Source organism: Amblyraja radiata, chromosome 7 (genome assembly GCF_010909765.2).
Source record: "Amblyraja radiata isolate CabotCenter1 chromosome 7, sAmbRad1.1.pri, whole genome shotgun sequence".
In the NCBI taxonomy this organism is placed as follows: Eukaryota; Metazoa; Chordata; class Chondrichthyes; order Rajiformes; family Rajidae; genus Amblyraja; species Amblyraja radiata.
In genome coordinates, this window is record NC_045962.1 from 40,264,108 (window position 1) to 40,289,525 (window position 25,418).

The window sequence follows — 25,418 nt, forward strand, 5'->3', positions numbered from 1 at the left end:
CAGCCTCCTTAAAAAATACAGTCGGCTTTGTTAAGTTACTACTGTTAAGTATTTACAGTACAGAATCTAAACAATAGATTATTTCAGTGAAAATTCTCCCCGAGTGTCCACCCACCCATATTTGACATATCACTCCATTGCTTTGCCCCTCATGCACTTATTTGTTTTAGCTCTCAATGCTTTAATGTTTTTAGCCTCTGTCACTTCTTGTTCCACACTAAGTAAATGCATTTCTAGTTCATTTCAACAGAGATTTTTGTGATTTATTCTTAGTAAATAACTCAAGCCCCCAAGTACAGAATCTTATCCATTACAACCCTATAACAAGAGACAAGTCTGCATTGTCTCTTTTCTGGCTAATCTCTTGTTCAGCCATGTGGTGGCAATTTATGTAATCTTGACAAACTTTGACCATTGCATATCCACTCATCCCCATCCCACACCATCCCATCCTATCCCCTCAGCTTGGAAATCCTGGTCTTTAAAAGGGCCAAATGTTCACTAAATGGAATATTCATTATTAATGCAACTTTATAGTTGCTCCATTCGTGGAATTTCTTTGGTAAATTTTCCAAATTCTTTCATCATTTTCCCAGTTATTACCTGCATTTTTCGTACAAATCTTTTCTTCGTACAAAAATGTTACCTTCATATTTTTGTTTAATTTCCATTGTCTTAGTTAGCACTGTTTTTTTTTTAATGGAATATGTTTCCCATGAATTTTCTTGATCATAATTGTTAATATTTTCCAAAGTTGATCTCTCTCTTGGTTTGTCCATATTTTATTCCAATGTACCATTCCTGATATCCATTGTCATCAGTCCAAATTAGCTTCTCCCATTTGGCTTTTTTCATTCTTGTGTCATTTTCAATCACACAGTACAATGGGAGTTGAAGTAATATACGGTTATTTAGTTTGAATGTGTGCGCGTCTCAGATACATTTCTCTGATTTAAATTTCACCTAATTGGACAGAGCTTCTGACATAATAAATTCAGTCAAAATTCATTTCTTTGGAAGTATTCCTTGTGGAAAATGAGCACATAATGAATCTTCAACCCATCTGAACTGTAGACCTGCCATGGTCTGTTACTCAGTTTCTCATCATGCGTGGTTGACTTTCCAGTTATAATTAAGGCACAAACTGAATCCAGCTCGGAAGCGAGCCAGCCATTCCACGGGGAAGGTGTGGGTTAAAGTTAAAAAAAAGGGAAAAGGATAAAGTTAGCCAACCAATCTTTTTTGGCACTTTTCAGTATCACACGACTGAAAAGAGATGCACAGAAAGAATGCTCACAGGAAAATCAACTTCACACTGTTGGATATAGCGGAATAAATGAAAGCAACTAGGTGAAATTCTTTCCTATTGCATAAAGTTTTTGTGTCCCATGTGAAGAAAGTTAATTTAAAACATAGGTGCTACAATTGTGATTAGATTCTCGGTCCTCAGATGAAAATGTGTTCCTGGTTTTATGTGCATACGATTGTCATATACAGTGAAGAAGTCAGGTATTCTCTTTGGTACCAATATTAAATCATGACTCTTTGTGATATTGTTTATTCAAAATTCATCTAAGCCTTTAAGGTTACATATGGACTATGTTTAGGTTTAGGTTCAGGTTTATTATTGTCACAAGTACAGTGCATTGAGAAAGTATTCAGACCCCTTCACTTTTTTCCACATTTTGTTACATTACAGCCTTATTCTAAAATTGGTTACAGTCATTTTTTATATCATCAATCTACGCACAATACCTCATAATATAAAAGCGAAAACAGGTGTTTAGTAATTATTGCAAAATAATTAAAAATAAATAACTGAAATATCACATTTACTTAAGTATTCAGACCCTTTGCTGTGATTCTCAAAATTGAGCTTTGGTGCATCGTGTTTGCATTGATTATCCTTGAGATGTTTCTACAACTTGATAGGAGTCTACAAGTGGTAAAGACGAAGCCATGAAGACGAAGGAATTGTCTGTAGACCTCCGAGACAGGATTGTGTTGAGACACAGATCTGGGGAAGGGTATAAAACATTTTTTGGAGCATTGCAGATCCCGAAGAGCACAGTGGCCTCCGTCATTCATAAATAGAACTTTGAAACCACCAGGACTCTTCATAGAGCCTGGCCAAACTGAGCAACCGGGGGAGAAGGGCCTTTGGATAGAGACTTACTAACATATTCAGGGAGGTGACCAAGAACCTGATGGTCACTCTGACAGAGATCCAGAGTTCCTCTGTGGAGATGGGAGAAACTTCCAGAAGGACAACTATATCTGCAGCACTCCACCAATCAGGCCTTTATTGTAGAGTGGCCAGACAGAAGCCACTCCTCAGTTAAAGGCACATGACAGCCCGCTTGGAGTTTGCCAAAAGGCACCTAAACAAGATTCCCTGGCCTAATGAAACCAAGATTGAACTCTTTGGCCTGAATGCCAAGTGTCACGTCTGGAGGAAAACAGGCACCACTCATCACCTGGCCAATACCATATCTACGGTGAAGTATGGTGGTGGAAGCATCATGCTGTAGGGATGTTTTTCAGCGGTAGGAACTGGGAGACCAGTCAGGATCGAGGTAAAGATGAACGAAGCAAAGTATAGAGAGATCCTTGATGAAAACCTGCTCCAGAGCGTTCAGGACCTCGGACTGGGGCAGACGTTCACCTTCCAACAGGACAACAACCTAAAGCTCACGTCCAAGACAACGCAGGAGTGGCTTTGTGACAAGTCTGTGAATGTCCGTAAGTGGCCCGGCCAGAGCCCGGACTTGAACCCGATCGAACATCTCTGGAGGGACCTGAAAATACCTGTGCATCAACACTCCCCATCCAACCTGAGAGAGCTTTAGAGGATCTGCAGAGAAGAATGGGATAAATTACCCAAATACAGGTGTGCCAAGCTTGTAGCGTGATACCCAAGAAGACTTGAGGTTGTAATCACTGCCAAAGGTGCCTCAATAAAGTACTGAGTAAAGGGTCTGAATACTTATGTAAATGTGATATTTCAGTTATTTATTTTTAATTATTTTGCAAAAAATTTTAAACACCTGTTTTCACTTTTTTATTGTGGGCTATTGTGTGTAGATTGCTGATAAAAAAAAATGAATTTAATCCATTTTAGAATAAGGCTGTAACGTAACAAAATGTGGAAAAAGTGAAGGGGTCTGAATACTTTCTGAATGCACTGTATGTGCAGTGAAAAGCTTTGTTTTGCATGCTATTTAATTAGATCTCATAACATTATACATAAATACAATCAAATCAAATTCAAGTACAATAGGAAGAGCAAGGATTGAGTGCAGAATGTAATTTTCAACATTGCAGCTGACCAGTTCCATAGACAAAGTACAATGTCCACAATTGGGTAGAGGTGAATCGGACAGGGCCATTCAGAAGCCTGATAAGAGAGGGGAAGAAGCTTTTCCTGAATCTAGTGATGTGCATTTTCAAGCGTCTGTATGTTATATCCAATATGAGCAGGGAGAAGAAGAAATCACTAGGGTGGGACAAGTCTTTGATTATATTGGCTGCTTTTCCCAGGCATCGCGAAGTGTAGATGGAAAAAGCTTGTTGGAGTTGTATACAGACCACCAAACAGCAGTAGGGAGGTTGGGGATAGCATCTAGCAGGAGATTAGGGATGTGTGTAGGAAAGGTACAGTTATCATGGGTGACTTTAATCTACATATGGATTGGGCCAACCAAATTGGTAGCAGCGCTGAGGAGGAGGATTTCCTGGAATGTATACGGGATAGTTTTTTAAACCAATATGTAGAAGAACCGATTAGAGGGAAGGGCATCCCAGACTGGGTATTGTGAAATGAGGAATGATTAATTAGCGATCTTGTTGTGCAAAACCCTTTGGACACCTGTAACCATAATATGGTAGAATTCTGCATTAGGCTGGAGAGTGACACGGTTAATTCAGAGACTGGGGTCCTGAACTTAAAGAAAGGAGACTTTGAAGGTATGAGACTGTAATTGGCTAGGATAGACTGGCAAATTATACTTAGAGGGTTGACGGTGGAGATGCTATGGCAAAGATTTAAAGACCGCATGGATGAACTTCAACATTTGTTAATCCCTGTCTGACAAAAAAAAATAAAGGCGGCTCAACTGTGGCTAACGAGGGAAATCAAGGATAGTGTTAAATCCAAGGAAGAGGCATATAAATTGATGGTCTGCATCTCAAGGTAATCAAGGAGGTGGCCTTAGAAATTGTGGATGCATTGGTGATCATTTTCCAATGTTCTCTTGACTCTGGATCAGTTCCTGTGGACTGGAGGGTGGCCAATGTAACCACTTTTTTAAGAAAGGAGGGAGGGAGAAAACGGGGAATTATAGTTCAGTTTGCCTTACATCGGTAGTGGGGAAGATGCTCGAGTCAATTATTAAAGATGTTATAGCAGCGCAGTTGGAAAGCAGTGACAGGATCGGTCAAAGTCAAGTGCAACAAGACCTGGGTGTGCATCAGTCACTAAAAGTAAGCATGCAGGTACAGCAGGCAGTGAAGAAAGCTAATGACATGTTGGCCTTCATTGTGAGAGGATTTGAGTTTATGAGCATGGAGGTCCTACTGCAGTTGGGGGGACTGCACCTGGAATATTATGTGCAATTTTGGTCTCCTAATTTGAGGAAGGACATTATTACTATTGAGGGAGTGCAGCGTAGGTTCACCAGGTTAATTCCCAGGATGGCGGGACTGACATATGATGAAAGAATGGATCGACTGGGCTTGTATTCACTGGAATTTGGAAGGATGAGAGGATATCTTATAGAAACATATAAAATTCTTAAAGGATTGGATAGGCTAGATGCAGGAAAAATGTTCCCTATGTTGGGGAGTCCAGAACCAGGGGTTACAGTTTAAGAATAAGGGATAGGCCATTTAGGACAGAGTTGTGAATCTGTGGAATTCCCTGCCACAGAAAGCAGTGGAGGCCAATTCATTGAATATTTTCAAAAGAGAGTTAGATTTAGCTGTTAGGGCTGAAGGAATCAAGAGATATGGGGAAAAAGCAGGAACGGGGTACTGATTTTCAAAGATCAGCCATGATCATATTGAATGGCGGTACTGGCTCGAATGGCCTACTCCTGCACCTATTTTTCTATGTTTCTTTGTTTTTATGAGTCAAAGGTAGTGTGATGGATTATGCTCCATCCACAACTTTCTACAATTTCTTGCAGTCTTGGGCAGAGCTGTTCCCAAAACAAGCTGTGATGCAGTCCGACGGTATGTTTTCTCTGGTGCATTTCTGGAAGTTAGTAAGACTCATTGGAGACATGCCGAATTTCCTCAGTTCCTAAGGAAGTAGACGCACAGTGAGCCTTCCTGCCTGTTACTTCAATGTGTTTGGTCCATGACAGATCGTTGGTAATATTAACGCCTAGGAACATGAAGCTCTTAACCATTTCCACTTTGGCACCATTCATGCTGATTGAGGCATTATTTTCTTTATTTATTTTATTTAACCTTTATTTAACCAGGAGAAGTCTCATTGAGATTAAAAATCTCTTTTACAAGAGAGTCCTGGCCAAGACAGGCAGCAGCACAGTTCCACAGTTACAGACAATAATTTAAAAACAACAGAGAACATATAAATAGAGTCACAGTCAGAACATCATCAAACAAAGCATGTACAGACAGAAGAGCCCGCTTCAACATCATTAAGAAGGGATTTAAATCTGTTTATAGAAACCAGCTCCTTAAGTTTCCGTTGATTCTGCAGCTGGTTCCATGCGAAGGGAGCAGCATAACTAAATGCCCTTTTCCCCAGTTCAGTACGGACTTTAGGTACAGTTAGTAAGAACAAGTCCTCAGAGCGGAGCTGATAAGTTCCTGTGCTTTTTCGAATTACATACTTCTGCAGGTATGAAGGAAGAACACCGAGGATAGTCTTATAAATAAGGATATGCCAATGATGGAGTCTGCGGGTGGACAGGGCAAACCATCCAACTTGAGGGTTTTAAAATTAGTAACAAATCTCAGTGCTCCGTGGTAGACAGTGTCCAAAGACTGTAGGCATTTTGAAGATGCATTCATATATAAAACATCACCATAGTCCAACACAGACATAAACGTTGCAGCAACAAGTCTTTTTTTGGCTTCAAAAGAAAAACAAGATTTGTTTCTAAAGTAAAAACCTAATTTTATCTTTAGTTTTTTCACAAGTTGCTGGATATGAGGTTTAAAAGAGAGAGAATCGTCAATTATAATTCCCAGATATTTATATTGAGACAGATTCAACCACAGAGCCCTGCAAATGGTGATAGGAGGGAGGTCCGAGGGCTTTGATTTAGCTTTAGTGAACAGCATGAGCTTTGTCTCGTCAGCATTTAAAACAAGTTTTAAATCACACAGGTTACGTTGCACAGTGTTAAAAGCAGTTTGGAGCTGACAGAGAGCCTGATTTGGGGTAGACGCAGAGCAATATATCACTGTGTCGTCAGCATAAAAATGAAAATTTGCGTTCGGAGCTTTATGATCTAGACTATTAATATAAATAGTAAACAATAAAGGTCCTAGAACCGATCCCTGTGGCACACCCTTGGATACATTAAGAGAGCTAGAAGTAATACCTTCTGCTCGCACACACTGGGATTTGCCTGATAGATAGTTTTTAAACCAACAGCTTGATCAGACAAACCGATGCTGCATAGTCTTTGAAACAATAAGGCATGATCCACAGTATCGAAAGCCTTTGATAGGTCAACGAAAAGGGCTGCACAGTGTTGCTTATTGTCTAAAAATTCAATAAAATCATTTACTACTTGTAAAGGAGTGATTACTGACACACTGTAAGCTTTACTGTGAGTTTAATATAGCACGTGGCACACACGTCCCAGCACTGACTGCATATAGTCTTCAGGCGTACTGGAACCTAGTGGGGGGAACAAAGGGAGGAGACTACAGTTATACTAATATGATGGGGTGTGGTTAGTGGTGATGAGGTAACTACATTATAGGTTGCATGCATAACCCATCTACATCCTTTCCCTTACGATTAAAACAAGTTACTACAGTGGCAGGTTTATTATACAGAACCTGCATAGCTAAGCAAAGTCTCCGTAGCGAGCCGGAGGTTTTACAACCCGACCCGAGCGAGTGCGCACAGCACCTTCACCCTCCCCACCCGAAAGAATAGGAGGAGGGACAGGAACAGAAACAAGAGGGGGAGAGAAGATGGGTGGGGAACCCAGCTTGAAAGGGGAACGGAGAGGCACAGGAGAGCCAGGTGAGAACGAAGGGGTTGAACGAGCTGAAGTGGGAGAGAGAGAAGACTTTGCAGGGGACAGCAGAGCCTGGGGAGCAAACCCGGGAGGAGCAGGGGGGGCTACCCGAGGCAAAGGGACCGACCGTGGCATGCAGGGAGCAGATGGTACATTAGTGGAGGAAGGCTCGACACGCGATGGAGGGGTATACGGAATCGCAGGAGGTGGTTTGGGCTCGTTAACCGCCAACAGGTGCTGGCGGCTGCGTCGGTATACAGTCCCTTCGAAATCCACGAGGTAGGACCGTGGCGCGCTGTCAAACCCGACGACGGTGGCAAGTCGGGAATAGCCGGTGGGCGTCTGCAAACGGACGACCTGTCCAGACATCAGTGGTGAAAGAGGGCGGCAGGATTTATCATGCGATCGTCGCTGGATCTCGTGCTTCTGGGCAATACGTTTCTGGACATCAGCAGGCTGCAGGACTTTGGGCATCAGGGACTGCTGGGCAATAGGCATCGGAGGGCGGACAACTCGGGACATGAGTCGCTGGGCAGGGGATCCCATGGTACTGTCTCTGGAAATGTTCCGAAGGTTCAGGAGACCCTGATAGAAATCCCCGTTCGAGAGGCGGGTTTGTTCAAGCAGGTGCTTAGCGCTGCGGACCGCCCGTTCAGCTAGACCATTGCTTTGCGGGTACTCCGGGCTGCTGGTGAAATGATTAAAGTTCCACTTCGTGGCAAACGCTCGAAACTCGGTGCTGGTGAACTGGCGACCGTTGTCTGTCTGCAGCCGGACAGGGGAACCAAACGTGGCAAAGTGGCGGCGAAGCTTGCTGATCACCATCTCGGAGGTGATGGCAGGGAGGAGGTCCACCTCAAACCAATTCGAGTAAGAGTCTACTAGCACAAGGTAATGCCTCCCGCGCCAGTCGAAAATGTCGGCAGCCAGAGAAGACCAGGGCATGTCAGGGGCAGGCTGCTGCAAAAGCGGCTGTCTTTGGTGATGCGGGGCAAGCGAGTGACAGTCCGGACAGGAATCCACCCTTGCCTGGATGTATTTAGCCATGGCCGGCCAGTAGTACTGCTCCTGGGCATGAGAGATAGTGGCATCTGCCCCGGGATGACCCATGTGGGCGGCATCAAAATACAAGCCATGCAGCGATGCCGGGATGACAACTTTGTGTCCTTTGATAATAATACCGTCACGGAGGACTAACTCATCGCGGACCAAGAAATAGGGGTGGACGCTGGCAGGCAACGAATTCCGCTTGGTGGGCCACCCGCGCTTAATGACAGCAGCAAGCTGCTGCAGGTCAGGGTCATTAGCGGTATGTTCAACCAAGCACTGCAGCTGGTGAGAGGGGACGAAGTTAACGTTCAGTACCTGTAAGTTCGACTGCTCGAAGGGGTGTTGGTCACAAGAGGCCAGGGGGGCCCGGGACAGCGCATCAGCAACATGCATCTCGGTGCCCTTCTTATATATGATTTTAAACTCAAAGCGCTGTAGTTGCAGCATCATCCGCTGTAGCCTGGCAGGAGCGCAGTGTATTGGTTTGTTGAGTATTGTTACCAGTGGCTGGTGGTCCGTCTCAACGGTGAACCTGGTGCCGAATAAAAAGTCCTTAAACTTCGAACACGCGAAAACCACCGCCAGCAGCTCCTTCTCTATCTGAGCATAGCGCTGCTCTGTGTCCGTCATGGTCCGAGAGGCATAGGAGATCGGCAGCAGCGAGTCGTCGGCGTGGAGTTGCAGGCAGGCAGCACCCAGACCAAATCGAGAGGCGTCGCAAGTGACCACGATCGGAAGCAGCAGATCAAAAAACTTCAGTGTAGGTGTGCTGACCAGCCTCGTCTTCAGCAGGTCAAACGCCTGCTGGTGGTGTGGGAACCATGCCCAGGCAATGTCCTTCTTTGTGAGCTGTCTCAGGGGTGCGCTCAATTCGCTGAGGTCGGGGATAAACTTCCCCAGGTAATTCACCATACCCAGGAAATGCTGCAGACTGACAACGTCTGTCGGGGCGGGCAGCTCTGAGATGGCGCTGGTCTTTTGCGGGTCTGGCTTCAATCCCTGGGCCGTGAAAATGTGGCCGACATATGTGACCTCAGGCGCACCCGGAACTTGCACTTTGACCGGTTGAGCTTCAAATTTATCTGCCGAGCACGGTCCAAAATCCGCCGGAGGTTGTGGTCATGTTCGGCCACATCCCTCCCATAGACCAGAATGTCATCCACAATAATCGCGCAGGGCAGACCTGCAAATAATTGTTCCATAGAACGCTGAAATACCTCGCTGGCAGAGTTGATGCCGAACGGCATCCGTAAAAACTTAAACCTGCCGAAGGGCGTGCTGAACGTGGTCAGGTCTGTGGAGCGTTTGTCCAGTGGTATCTGCCAAAACGAACTTCTGGCATCAAGGACGGAGAACACAGTGGCTTGTCCCACCTGGGCGGCAACATCTTCGACAGTCCTCATGGGGTAGTGGGGCCGTTTAATCGCCATATTCAAGTCCTTAGGGTTGATGCATACCCGTATCTCATTTTTTCCTTTCTTCAACGTGGCGACCATGGTGGAGACCCATAGGGTTGGATCGCTGACAGCCTCCAGCACTCCCATGTTGACCATGTCCTTCAGCATATTTTCCACCTTGCCCTTCATGGCAAAAGACACTCTGTGGGGTGGACGGATCACAGGCACCACGGATGGGTCAGTCTCAATCTTGTACACCAACGGCAGCTTCCCCAACTTGTCGTCAAACAGGTCTGGGTATTCAGATAGTGGATCCATCACAGCTTGCACCTCGTGGACCGTAGGGGCAAACGACACCAGCCCAAGATCCTGGCATGCCCGGTTGCTCAGCAACGTCACACAGTCACTGTCCAAAATGAAGAAAGACAGGTCCTGGGAACAATTCTGCAGCACGCAGTGGAAAGTCGCCCTCCCCACAGGTGTTAGTTCCTCTCCCCCATAGGCACGCAAAACAGAGCGGTCTGCAATCAGCAGCTCATTATTCCTTATCTGGTGGAACAGCTTTGTTGACATTACGTTCACTTTTGCCCCCGTGTCAAGTTTAGCAGAGAAGGACTTGTTGTTTACAGTTATGTTCACAGCAGGATCGGGGAGGCGAGATCGGTTGTGGAGGAGAGTGTAAATACTTACATCTCCCGTGGAATAGCTGAGCTCAGAGTCGGGGGCAGCGTCAACAGAGGGCTGAGAATCCATCTCGCTATCAACTTGTAGAAGGTTGTTTAGGAGTTGTCTGGGAGCTGAGGGCACAAAATAAATGAAAACCGGTAAACGGGAAACGCGAGTTTTTTTAAACTTCTGACACCATGTAAAGGAGTGATTACTGACACACTGTAAGCTTTACTGTGAGTTTAATATAGCACGTGGCACACACGTCCCAGCACTGACTGCATCCAGTCTTCAGGCGTACTGGAACCTAGTGGGGGGAACAAAGGGAGGAGACTACAGTTATACTAATATGATGGGGCGTGGTTAGTGGTGATGAGGTAACTACATTATAGGTTGCATGCATAACCCATCTACACTACTTTTAAAGCAGCTGTTGACGTACTATATTTTTTCCTAAAACCAGATTGAAATTCAGATAAAATACTGTTAGTTGATGGTTTACAATGGATTCCAGCACCTTAATTAAAACAGACAGTTTGGAGATGGGCCTATAGTTGTTTAGCACAGTGGGGTCCCCCCCTTTTAACAGTGGGAGAACAAAGGCAGATTTCCAAATAAGGGGAATTTCGTTTGTCTCCAGGGATAGATTAAAAAGATAAGTCAGAGGCAATGCAATAAAATCAGCGGCTAACTTTAGGAAGTAAGGCTCAAGGTTGTCTGGACCTGCCGATTTTTTTGTGTCTAAACATCTCAGGGCCTTATGCACCTCTGAAAGTGTAACAGCGTCAAAAGTAAAGGCTTGTCCCTCAAAAATACAACTACTATCAGAGCAAGCAGAGGAGCCTTGAGCTGTGTTTTGAGAGTTGAAAAATGAACCAGAGGCAATGAAATGCTCATTAAAACAACCAAGCATGTCAGCCTTTTCATAAATTTGGGTAGAGTCTTTGACAATGCATGGAGGTAGCTCAATAACATTTTTATTTCCAGTTATTGATTTAATGGTTTTCCAGAATTTCAATGGATTGTTTAGGTTATTTGAAATTTCAGTAAGGAAATGATCAGCTTTGGCTCCTGCATGTATTCCAAGCTTCCTGAAGTACATAACTAGCTCACTTGCCTTACTGATATTGAGGGAGAGATGGTTATTCACAATATTACTAAGTTTTCTATATCCTTCCTGTACTCCATCTTGTCATTGTTCATAATCTGGCCCACCATAGTGGGGTTATCAGCAAATGTAGATGGTTAGAGCCAAATTTGGCCACACAATTGTGAGTGTATAGGGAGTATAGTAGGGGACTGAGAATGCATCTTTGCAGGATGCAGATATTGAGAATTATTGTGGAAGAGATGTTGTCACCAAACTCACTGATTGTGGTCTGTGGATCAGAAAGACGAGTTTTGACAGTGTGGCGCAGTGGTAGAGTTGCTGCCTTACAGTTCCAGAGACCCAGGTTCAATCCTGACTACGGGTGCTGTCTGTAGTTGTACATTCTCCCTGTTACTGTGTGGGTTTTCTCCAGTTGCTCCAATTTTCTCCCACATCCAAAGATTCTCCCACATCCAAAGATGTTCTTAGAGTGCATGATAGAACTAGTGTAAGCGTGGTCATTGTTCCACACGGACTCGGCGAGCCGAAGGGCCAACTTTCATGCTGTACCTCTAAACTAAAATAAAACTAAACCAATCCAGTGGCAGAGGGGGGGAGGGAGGGATGATTCCTAGGTACCAGACTTTGGAGATTAGTTTGGATAGGATTATCATGATAAAGGCGGAGCTACAGGTGAAATAGCCGGTCTAACGTAGGAGTTCTTGTTGTTTAGTTGTTCCAGAGATGAGCTCAGGGCCAGGGTGATGGCATCTGCTGTGGACCTGTTGCGATTGTGGATTTGTTGAGACTACTCATGCCAATAGGCCTCAGCTAGAGTGTTGATGTTTGCGTAATAGCTAAAGGGAGGTGAGAAAAGATCTTCTCATGCATTCGTGATTTTTGCAATGTCTTGTCGCTATCCCAAAAAAAAATTATGGCTTTGGCTTTGGTTCACGGATAACATCAAAGCAATGAAAAAGGATAAAGGTGACTGAACTTCAATTAAGCAATGCTAAAGATTTATATAATTACTGAGGATTTTACTGAATTTAGTAGCATATATAGAAAAGCTAATTTGGAAAGATGTTAGGAACTTTGCTGTAAAATTGTTTTTACTCTTCTTCTCAATGACACGTTTCATAAATTAGTAATTAAGCCTTGCAGATAGAAAAGTTCCAGATTTAATGCTTGGTCAGTGCTAAGTGAGTTGGCTTTAGCTATTGCAGGAATAAAGCTATTAGAACAGACCATAGCATAACTGGACTAGAAAAGAAAAGAATCATCCTGAAGCAGAAGCAACAAGATTATTTGTTAAAGAGCAGAGGCAGCGTGCAGAGACACAAGAAGAGAAACACACCATCAAAATGAAGGAAAGTTCAACTATAAAGTAGATCAGTCAGAGAAAATACAAGACAAAGTTTACAATGTATGTGATTAAATACTCAGAAGACTTTCCTGGCCATTCTGTTTCCATCCCAATGAAGCAGGGTTTAGCTTTGGAGTAACTTTTATTTTGGAAAATTTCAATGAGTTCAGAAAGGAGCAGGTCCAGGTAGACTGAAATCAAAAACTGACAGATAAAGTACAACTGAGTAAAGGTATATCTTTCACTTGACTAAAATTGGAGAAGTTATGATTAACCACTGACTGGATAAACATGTGATTCTTAATTCAATTGAAAACAAAGCTAAATACAAAAATGTAGGAGAGAAATGAAAAAACAAGTGTATTTGAGAATGAATTAAGGGGGAGCATAAATGTGAGGAAAGTAGTCAAAGGAGAGATGAATTAGAGACTAAAGAGAAGAGTTGTAAAAGGAAATCCAGAGATGAGACCCCATGCAGCCAAACCCACAGCCACCAAGGGTGGGCCATTGAGAAGCAAGAATATCGAAGAGACCAGAGTGCAAATCTCTCGGCTACTTATAGATCTTGAGAATGTTACAGAGTTAAGAGACCAATGATTTGTAAACAAGGACGAAACAAGTAAACTATGAACACAATCTGCAGAGCTAACAAAAAAAGGCTATTAATCATAATTCTTTTGAACTGTAATGTCGCAAAAGGAAGTAGAGAAATTCTCCCTGTGAAGACTCATCTGCCAGATTTTGCTCTTCTTAGTCAGCAGTTGAGGATACTTCACCATCTGTCCTCAAGACGATTTGGATCGGACAAAGTGAGAATTACCTGTAACATCTCAAAAGCTGCTGGCAGCTCAGAAGCCGTCATATGCAGACACCTGGTGTGGCAGCAGTCAGTTTTCATGCCAGAAATGTGTGGTGAGTAGCAGATGTGTTATGGACACATGTTAGTTCAAGTCTTCTTCACTGTATGGACCATCTGGCGCTCGAAAATGTTACATTTAAAAATTTGGAGGAAGGACAGCTAACAGCTCAACCACTGATGGTTTCAGCTCGTTAGATTGCATGATTAGATTTCTTGTCGGAAAAGGAGTATTTTCATAATGGGAGATAAGGTTTTGCTCTGTACAGCTTGATAGAAAACTATGGAATTACGTATATTTCAACAAACAATTTTTATGCTTGCTAAAATAAGCAATGCAAAATATTTTTTGGCGGATGTACTGTGAACCGCAAGGAATTCGCAGTCACCACTTTAGGTCAGTTATTGCTTGCCTCAACTGATAAAGGAAGGGTGCAAGACACTTGCAGTTACAGTAACAGATATTACTCTCACTCACAGATATACACACTTATGCACATTTTCATGAGACTATTCTCCTTAGTTTCACAGACTTTCCTTGTTATTCCGGAAGTGGCGGCGCTGTGATACAGCTGCGGCTCGCCTGCAGTCTGTCTGTTTTTACTTTTTGTGTTGTTTTTTTTGTCTAGTTTAGTAATTTTTTTGGTTATTAGGTGGTGTTATGTGGGGGGAGGGTGAAACAGAGCTTTCTGTCTCTCCCTTCGGGGGAATGCGACTTTTTGTCGTATCCCCCTTCTCTTCCCCCGTCTGCGCTGAGGCCTAATGGCGGAGCTGGCGGCCTCCAACCTGCGACCGACCTCGAGGGTCCGGAGGTAGAGCCAGCCAGGACTCACCAACGCGAGGCTGGCCGTCTTTGAGCTATGGCGACGTCCGGGTAGCGGCACGACTCGGCGCTCCGGTGAGGGCGGACGGCGCGGAGCTGAGACACTCCTGTGTGAGCGGCACGGCTACTGGCTGGAAGGCGCTCCCGTGTGAGCAGCCCGGTACGGGGCTGAGACGCTGCCGTTTGGGCGGACCGGCTCCCGGCTGGAAGGTGCTCTCGTGGGGGCAGCCCGGTGCGGGGCTGAGACGCTGCCTTGTGGGCGGCCCGGTGCGGGGCGGAGACGGTGCTGCGCCGTTCTGGCGGCGGCGACCTGGATCCGGGGCTCGGCCGCGGGCCAGTGGAGGACAATGTCGGGAGCTCGCAGGTCACAGGCTGGTGCCTGGTTTCCGGAGTACCCGTTGCAACAGCTGCGGGCAGCTTCGACCACCCCCGGGCCGCGGAGCTTGAACCGCGGGACTGATGCTATCGCCCGGTGGGGTATCGCCTCGGCGCAGAGGGAGAAGAGGAGGGAAGAGACAGTAACTCTAAGACTTTTGCCTCCATCACAGTGAGGAGGTGTTTGGTGAACTCACTGTGGTGGATGTTAATTTGTGTTTATTGTGTTTTGTTATTATTACATGTATGGCTGCAGGCAACAGCATTTCGTTCAGACCGAAAGGTCTGAATGACAAATAAAGGATTCAATTCAATTCAATACATCTTTGTATAGATATCAGTGTATTTTCATTTCAACAAGGTTAGAAATACCCTACTTCTGGAGGAAATCACCATTGCAGTGAGAATCCATCTGATTTCAACTTGTAATTAGTAAATGAATATATTACAAAGGCATGTGGCAGTTCTTTTTCCAGTGCTCACTCACCTCTATTTACCTAGAAATGCAGAAATGCATGTTAGTTGTATGCATTGGATATGTAATGAAATAAAAATAATTTATTGCTGGAAATGAATGATATGTGATACAGCAAAAACTTGGTCCATCATGCCGGCCAAAGGCCCCTTTGCTGTGCTATTTCACTATGTCTTCATAACTACACATTGATAAGTAATTTATGCAAGTTTCTGGGAAGAAGGATGGCAAAGCTATCAGCTAACATGGGTGGTAGGGTGGTATGGTCAAACTGAACACTGCAACAGGCCGTTTAATAACCCCTTGAGATTGTGCCACCATTCAGTGAGATTATATTTTACTAATGCAAACCTTTATACATCTAATAATAATAATATCTTTTATTGTCATTGCACATAAGCGCAACGAGATTTGGTATGCAGCTTCCAACCGATGTCATAACATAAATAACTAATAAAATTTGGATTTAGATATCCCGAGAACATGGATTGTAAAAAGAACAGTAAAACAGTCAAAACAGTTCAACAGACTAAAGTGCAGATGTGTCTGTGCGACGTGACCATCTGAGGGAGACAGTCCAGGGGGTATGGGGGCCACTCAGCAGGGCCGGTTCAGAGCTGCTATAGCTCTGGGAATGCAGTTGTTCCTGAGTCTGGAGGTTCGGGCGTAGAAAGCCTTGTAACGTCTGCTGGAGGGAAGTAGTTTGAACAGTCCATTACAAGGGTGTGAGGACTCTTTATGGATGCTGACGGCCTTCCTGAGGCACCGTGTGTGGTAGATGCCCTCCAAGGCTGGTAGCTGTGTCCCAATAATCCTCTGCGCTCTGTGGACGACGCGCTGAAGAGCTCTCCTCTCCGCCTCCGTGCAGCTGAGATACCACACAGAGATGCCATACGTTAATATGCTCTCTGTGGTGCAGCGGTAGAAGGTTGAAGAAATCTACATACCTTTGGTAGATAACACAAATCTTTCAACCTCAGAGTTAAAATCAGTAATCGACCGTCCATCAATTGCAGTTCATGGAAGAATGTTCCGTATGTTTCCATCTTCCGCACATTGTGAAAGGTTTAGCATTTTCAAATTTTGCTTCTTTGGCCTGGGTTGCTCAAAAAGTTGAGATCATTCTCTCCATCTGATCTATTTGTGCCCTGTCAAATCACCATTAATACATCTGAATTGTAGAAAATGCAAACCAGCTGCTATAATCCCATGGAGTTCCAGGATCATTCTTGTAAATTGACTTTATATTTCCTCCAGCAATGTGGTGCCCAGAGATCATAGTAGCTCAAATGTGAGGAGATGTGTGTGGACTCTCAGGTCTCTTTGGATCTTTAATCTGCCAGTTTTTCACCGTTTAGAAGTGCTCTGTTCTAATCTTTTCAGTCTCTCAAGTTTGTTTCTGTTGGAATCGAGATGTCAGTTTATTCAATTCACTCAGTAGTTAAATGCTGCCGTCCCTACAGGTCTGTTTGTTATTGGCAAATGGACGTTTGGTCAAATTTGGATAATGGGATGAAGGCAAACATATCTTTGGTACACAAAAAAGCTGGAGAAACTCAGCGGGTGCAGCAGCATCTATGGAGCGAAGGAAATAGGCAACGTTTCGGGCCGAAACCCTTCTTCAGACTGATCGGGTGTGGGGGGGCGGGGACAAGAAAGGAAAAAAGGAGGAGGAGCCCGAAGGCTGGGGGATGGGAGGAGACAGCAGGGGGACTGAGGCAGGGGAGGAGATAGCAAGGACTAACAAAATTGGGAGAATTCGATGTTCATGCCCCCAGGATGAACATCGAATCGGAATATGAGGTGCTGTTCCTCCAATTTCCGGTGCTGCTCGCTGTGGCCATGGAGGAGATCCAGGACAGAGAGGTCTGAGACGGAGTGGGAGGGGGAGTTGAAGTGCTGAGCCACCGGGAGGTCAGCTTGGTTATTGCGGACCGAGCGGAGGTGTTCGGCGAAACGATCGCCCAACCTCCGCTTGGTCTCACCGATATAGATCTTTGGTATTGTTTTATTATTGTAAAGTGGAAAAACTTCATTTTGCACTGCATACCAAGCAGATCATACCATACACGAATACAACAGATAGTGCAAAAAGAAAAAAGAAATAATCTGCAGATATATGTGTGGAATATAATGGAAGCCCGCCTGGAGTGGGTCTGAGGCTCCCGCTCGCCCCCGAGGACCAGGAACTCAAAGGAGGTGAGAGTCGACGACACCAGTGGAGAAAGGGTTGGAAAAATAGAACCGGGAGTCCAACCTTCCATGCCTTCAAGGTTGGCTGCAGGAGGCGACCCCTGGGCACGAAGACTGAAGGCTTGGAGAGAAGAAGGATGGCTCACTGGCAAACCAAATGGGGTGATGGCTGCAATGGGCCGTTATGGTCAGCTGCAGCTTTGACTGGAAAATGGTGCCAGAATCTGTAATTTTCAGAGATTGCTTTCCACATGGTTTCTCCTGATCAACAAGGTGTGTTATACAGCACAGTTTCTCAGCAAAATTAAACTTCAGGAATAACAATAGGTCAAGCATCATCTGTGCAGGCTAAAAGGGTGCGTCAATATTTTGGGTCTGGGAGGATTGGTGCAGGAAGAGGAAAGATGGCCAGTATATGGTGTGGGGGAATAGTGGGACAGGAGCTGGTGAGTGATGTACTGAACCAGATGAGGATGTGGAATGATCAGCAGATGGAGCCAAGTTTGGTGGGTGCAGAAGTGATGGAAAGGGTAAATAAATGAAGTGACCCTGGAAAGACACAAAATGCTGGAGTAACTCAGTGGGTCAGGCAGCATCTCTGGAGAACACGGATAGGTAATGTTTCGGGTCAGGATCCTTCTTCAGACTGATTGCAGGAGTGGGTGAGGAAATGTTGAAAGCTAGAAGAGTGGGGGGGGGGGGTGGGGGGGCAGGGCAAAGCATGAGAGGTAATTGTGTACAAAGGCGAGGGTTGGGTCTGGGGGAAGTGGGAGCGAGAGCAGAACTGCGGGACCCAGAGGAGATGCAGATGAAGGATCCACCTGTGACAGAGGGGGGAAACCATGTAGACTAAAAAAAGAGAACATCTTGGATGTCCTCGAATGGAAAGCCTCATCTTGGGAGTAGATGTGGCAGAGACAGAGGAATTGAGAATATGGGATAGCATCTTTGCAGGAGGCAGGGTGGGAGGAAGTGTAGATAACGTGGGTGTCAGTATGTTTGTAGTGGATGTCAGTCTATGGTCTATCCCCTGTGATGGAGACAGGGAGATCAAGAAAGAAGAGTAAGGTGTCAGAGATAGCCCAAGTGAATTAGAGGGCAGTTAGTCGTCAAGTTACGTAGCCATGGTCACTCGCATGGGCCCCAGCTATGCCTGCCTTTTTGTTGGTTACGTTGAACAATCCCTGTTCCAGGTGTACATTGGCAGTTTAATCTGAGCATGTGTGATGTGCTTTGAATAGCAGATGCAAAGGGAAGTATACAGTTCAAGGCAGGACCCTTAACAGCATTGGTGTACATACGAATCTTGGGGTGCAAGTCCATTTTCTCCTGAAAGTGGCAACATAGATAGAATGGTGAAGAAAGTGTAGGGTTTGCTTGCCTTCATTAGAGAGGATGCATGAGGTTTACCAGAATTGTGCCTGGATTAGAAAGTATTAGATACGAAGAGAGATTGGACAAATTGGTTGTTTTCTCTGGAGTTTCAGAGGCTGAAGAGAGACCCGAGAGAAGTTTATAAAATTATGAGAGGCGTAGATAAGATAGACAATGGGAATCTTCCTCCAAGGGTTGAACTGTCAAATAGAGAGGCCACAGCTTTCAGGCGAGACAGGAAAGTTTAAAGGACATGTGTGGCACTTTATTTTCCATAGAGAGTGGTAGGTGCCTGGAACACAGTGTCAGGGGTGTTTTTGGAAGCAGATGTGATAATGGCATTAAAGAGGCTATTACACAGGCAAAATGGATATGCAGGGAATGGAGTGATATGGAGCACAAGCAGACTGAAGGGATTAGTTCAATATGGCATCATGTTCAACATAGATATTGGGGGTCCTAAGGGCCTGTTCCTGTGCTGTACTGTTCTATGTTCTATTTTCTGCTTTTCTTTGCAATTTTATCTTTGTTTTAGTTCATATCAGAAGTTTTCCTTGTAACTTGGGGGCTATCATTTTGGGTAAAACTTATCATTATCTACAAGACCAGTATTGATGGGAGATGTAATTTGGTGACTTTTAATTGAGGTTTACTTATTTAAACAGGAAGGGCTGCATGAGCCGCTGCCCAGCCTAGAAGGTACATGGCAGTGTTCCTCTGGTGTATTGCTAGATCACCAATGTGCCCAGCTGTTTACTTGTTTATTCCCATTGTTCATTAAAAACTTCATGTTAACGAGCATAGACAATAAAACTGGCTTTACGTTTTAGTGGGAGCACAATCCTAACATTGCCACTAAATAGAGATACAAAATGCTGGAGTAACTCAGTGGGACAGGCATCATCTCTGGAGAGAAGGAAAGGGTGATGTTTCGGGTCGAGATCCTTCTTCAGATTGCTGGCTTTCAGAAGGACATGCCATTTCAACTGTGTCACTCAACTCAGCTTATAGAGTTAATAAAGACTTTTAGCACAAATGGCCAGAATGTTCTCATCCGGATCCAAATACATTACAGGAATTAAATCTAAAAGTATAATCCTCATCTCACAGCTCAAATTAAACAATTTACCGATTGCTTGCAATTTTGCAAAAGATGACTATGGGAAAGTATCATTATATTCCACGTTCTTGGAATTATTTTCCTCCAGCCATTCACATAAAAAACAGTTTTGATAAGGCTTAGTGAAAGTACTGCAGAGTGTGAAAGCACGATGACAGTTGGATGCAAAAGCAATAGCATAAGGCAGAGTGTGAAAGCACGATAATAAGACAGTGTGAAAGCACTACGATAGGGCAGTGTGTGAAAGCACCACGGCAGGGCAGTATGATAGAGCAGAGTGTAAAAGCAGTATAATAGGGCAGTGTATCAAGCACTACGACTAGACAATATATGAAATACTACAATAGGGCAGGGAATGAAACACTATGATAGGACAGTGGGTACAAGCAGTACAATAGGGCAGAGATTGAAGGATCAAGATAGGTCAGAGAGTGAGGCATTATAATAGGGCAGAGCCTTCTGACCTGTGCATTCATTGTGCACTCAGTTTTATCAAACTGATCTACTTGATAACGTTTTTCACTGATGTGCAATTTAGCAGGTCAATTTAATCTATCCATTCTGCATATCTGCACATAGTTGCTATCATCAGACGACAACTGTGGCACAGCAGTGCCTCTGAATTAACGTTTAATCTCACTGGGGATTTGAGCACAGTGGCATGGATCTTGCAGCTAGAATAACAAAAAATCCATCAGTACAACGCCTCCTGCAGCTGATTTGCTGAGTGTTTCCAGCATCTTATAGTTTGTTTTTGTAGAATATTCCTATGCACAGTTAGGGTGTGGTCAGTAAAGGGCCTGTCCCACATACGCGATTTTTTTAGGCGACTGCCGGCATCCGTCATAGTCGCAGCAGGTAGCCGAAAATTTTCAACATGTTGAAAATCCAGCGGTGACCAGCAAAAGGTACAACTCTTTGGGCGACTACTCACGACCGTACAGGCGTTACCCCGCGACATGTCGTGAGTAGTCACTCAAATAGTTGTACCTTTTTCTGGTCACTGCTGGATTTTCAACATGTTAAACATTTTCGGCCACCTGCTGCGACTATGACGGGTGCCAGCCAGTCGCCGAAAAATCACGTAAGTGGGACAGGCCCTTAATTCCTCCTTTTCAGGATGCATTGTTACCAGTTTTGGTAACTTTCTTTGCCATAAACCACAGCAATTAGAACATTGAACAGTACAGCACAGGTTCAGGCCCTTCGGCCCACAATATTTGTGCCAAACATGATGCAAAGCTAAACTAATCTCATATGCCTGTACCTGACCCGTATCTTGTCTATTTCCTGCATTTCTATGTACCTATCTAAAAGCCCTTTAAAAGCTATATCGTAGAAGCCTCCACCACCACTGGCAATGCATCCCAGTCCCTCTCTACTAATACATCTCTTCATTAAACATTCCCCCTCGTACTTCGTAGCTATGCCCTCTAGTTTGGACATTTCCACCCAGGGAAAAAGGTTATGAACAGATGAGAGCTTCAGATATTTATGAAGAATTCCCAATGTAAATTTAAAAAATATATATATATTATGCTTTGTTAGATTTATTTTTTTAATTACTGCTAAACCTCTGGCCATAACATGTATGGATTATTATTTTCTCAGACAATTTCAAATTTCCATCAATTTTAAAATAAGACATTTTTATGTTTTCAAGGGTTTATGGTGTTTCAGATTGTATCTTATTCTTAACTGCATATTTTAAGTTTCAGTTAATGCTCAACAAAAATGTTTTAAAAGCTAATTAAAAATTGGTGTTATTTACTTTCCAGTGTGCCATGAGAATTCAGCAAAGTAAAACACATAAGACTACAGATACTGGGATGTAAATAAATACAGAGGTACTGGATGAACTCAGCCAGTCAAGTAACATCTGTGGAAAGAGAAACCAGTCAATGTTTTTTGCATCAGGGATTTTTCTCAGATATGGGGGAAAGTTAGTCGGAGAAGTGAGGTATTTGACAAAAGGAAATTGAGTGAGATAAATGAAGTGAACATAATTACATGTATTGCGCAGGAAAGAACTGCAGATGCTGGTTTAGCATATGTATTGACTGTTGTGGATGCATTAGGGAAAGAAGATGTGAAGGGAGATACATTTGGTAAAGGGAAACCATAAGAGAGCAATGTACCTGAAGTTACAAAAGTTATGAACGCTGCAAATTCCCTTAATGGAAGGTATTTATTAATGAAACGTCACCTATATTTTTTCTCCAGAGGCGCTGCCTGACCAGCTGAGTTACTCTTGCACTTTGTGTCTATTTTTGCTGGAAAAACTCAGCAGGTCAGGCAGCATCTGTAGAGAGAGAAACAGTCTATGTTTCATACTCAATTATGAACTGCTCAATTTTTCCAGCTTATTCTGTTTTTGTTTCTTTATTTCCAAAACATCTAGGGGGCAATGATTGCAGCATGTAATTAAGCCAAATTCCTTAGCAGTTGGAATCGTGTGATTTTCATTGATCTGTTGCATATTGACAATATACCTTATTGCATGAGGTGCAATGAACAGAAACGGTAGTATGAAGGCTTTGCATGAACGAGCTGTAAATATGGAACAGCTGAAAGACTTTGTATTATGTACAATCCACCTTGTAATTCAGTGTTACTTTGCTAAATCCCTAGTCACTCTGAGAAGGCGGTGATGGACCTTCACCTTGAAGTGCCATGGTCTGTCGCAGTTATGTCACTAGAACATGTGTGGAACTTCTTCCTTGCTATGCTGCTATATAGTATAACAAAATGTTATCTGTATTTTTAAAGCTGACAGAAACAATTAGCTTCTGCATTCCTGTCTTCCTTCCAACCTCCCTCCACCATCCTTCCGAAAGGCCATATCTAATATTGAACAGCAGTCGTTTCAGACTTGTAGCCCACATCCTTAGATCTATCAGCTAAACCCTCCTGGTACAAGGATCACGTGGCCTAATGAACATATTAACATTACTTAGTTTGTCAGATTCGTGTAAATCAAATGGGGTCAGTGGGTCGTTGTAGTTGCATAAAGAGACGGACAGCTCTTTTCTTTGAATTACCTGTTACTCTAGTTAGGATAATTGAGTAGTCCATCAGTGAGTAACTATTACAGATTTTACAAATAAGCTCTTTTTGTTTCTCTATATCTTTCTATCACCTATTGTCAGCAGTTGGCCTGTTGATGAAGACAACAGCTGAAGTGCGGCCAAAGGAGTCTGAGATGGCATCGATCCCCGTAAAGAGGTAGGATCCATGCTTCTATTTACACCAGTTTCTCTTCCCTCATGGGTGTAAAGTCACCTTTGGCAAAAAAGTATCTTGTTCAAAGTTGCCACTATTATTGAATAAACCTTTCTTATTCAGTTTAGCAGCTATTTCACCACAGGGGACATCATAGTCCAGCTTGAATCCTTATTGCAGCCATAGGTATGAAGGTCCAGCAGACATCACTAAATTCTGATCCGGTGTGGCGTACTGGACCACCACAACCCCATGCTAACCGGTCAAATTGGCATGTTCAAATCCCTCTATTGCCTCAACCTTTGCTGCCTCTATAAATCCTTTCAGCAATAGGGATTTATTAGGGATGTCTGCATTCTTCCAATTATGATGAATAATAATGAGTTATTATTTTCTCTTCTATAAGCAACTGAGCTGCCTGGGCCAGAGCCTCTGAAATTTACTTCCTAAACCTCTCTGGATCTCACCGCTTCTCTCTCTCCCTCTGAAAATCTACCTCCCTGACCAGGCTTTTTAACCATCTGCCGAATACGATGAAATTAAATTTTCTTTCTTAATGTTCCTATAAAGCATTTGATATACTTAATTTTCTTAACGGCAAGTTGTATTGGTTTATTGAGTTTGTTAGCTAAAGTTACAGATCTTCTACGTACGGTGTTTATCTGGAAAACACCAATCTCAATTTGAAGCTCCTCTCCATGACTGAAGTAAGTTTAACTACAGTAATAACTGTCACTAATCGTGTGTCATATGGTGATTCTGCCTATGTCGGTGTTGTACCTTAACTCAATGGCCAAGTTATATTTCTTAATGTAGTACTGTAAGTTATTGGTCAAATATTTATTGTCAGCTTGATTGTAACTCATTGGTGAACTCTTCCTTATTTGCATTTTGCTTTGCTCCCTGATTTGTTATGCCTGTTTCATATGTTATGGTTCACTGGTCAATTCCTCTTAAGAGTGCCTTACTGAAACTCACTGGAGTTATCTCCTTGTGTAAGCTTCTTTCAGTAATTGTGTAACTGGCAAGCTCCCCCTTTATAGTGCAACACAATAACATAGGCAAAGAGAAACATAGAAAAATAGGTGCAGTAGTAGGCCATTCGGCCCTTCAAGCCAGCACCCTCATTCAATATGATCATGGCTGATCATCTAAAATCAGTATCCCGTTTCTGCTTTTTCCCCATATCCCTTGATTCCTTTAGCCGTTAAAAACATCCAGAGAATTGGCCTCCATTGCCTTCTATGGCAGAAAATTCCACAGATTTCACAACTCTCTGGGTGAAGATGTTTTTCCTCATCTCAGTCCTAAATGGCCTATCCCTTATTCTTAAACTGTGAGCCCTGGTTCTGGACTCCCCCAACATTGGGAACATTTTTCCTCCATCTAGCCTGTCCAATCCTTTAAGAATTTTAAATGTTTCTATAAGATACCCTTTCATCCTTCCAAATTCCAGTGAATACAAGCCCCGTCGACCCATTCTTTTTATCATATGTCAGTCCTGCCACCCTGGGGATTAACCTGGTGAACCTATGCTGCACTCCCTCAATAGCAATAATGTCCTTCCTCAAATTAGGAGACCAAAATTGCACACAATACTCCGTGCAGCCTCACCAGGGCCCTGTACAATTGCAGTAGGACCTCCCTGCTCCTAAACCCAAATCATCTCGCAATGAAGGCCAACATGCCATTAGCTCTCTTCACTGCCAGCTGTACCTGCATACTTACTTTCAGTGACTGATGTACAAGCACACCCAGGTCTCATTGCATCTCCCCTTTTCCTAATCTGACACCATTCAGTCTGAAGAAGGGTTTCGGCCCGAAACGTCGCCTATTTCCTTCGCTCCATAGATGCTGCTGCACCCGCTGAGTTCCTCCAGCAATTTTGTGTACCTTCGATATTCCAGCATCTGCAGTTCCCTTTTGAACACCATTCAGATAATAATCTGCCTTCCTGTTCTTGTCACCTAAGTGGATAACCTCACATTTATCCACATTATACTGCATCTGCCATACATCTGCCCACTCACCCAAGTTACCCTGCAGCTTCATAGCATCCACATTGCAGCTCACACTGCCACCCAGCTTTGCGTCATCCACAAACTTGGAGATATCACATTTAATTCCATCTTCTAAATCGTTAATATATATTTTGCTCTCTGCTTGAGTGCAGTATGGTAGA

The 25,418-nt window shown here is 43.7% G+C and overlaps 1 long non-coding RNA gene across 1 annotated transcript in view; it reads left to right on the forward strand.

Annotated features, from left to right (window-relative positions):
• LOC116975328 overlaps positions 1-25,418 on the forward strand; it is a 74,005-nt gene that overhangs the window by 37,403 nt on the left and 11,184 nt on the right. The window contains exon 3 of the long non-coding RNA XR_004412598.1: positions 23,164-23,239. This is a non-coding gene — a long non-coding RNA (uncharacterized LOC116975328). The remainder of the gene's footprint in view (positions 1-23,163; positions 23,240-25,418) is intronic.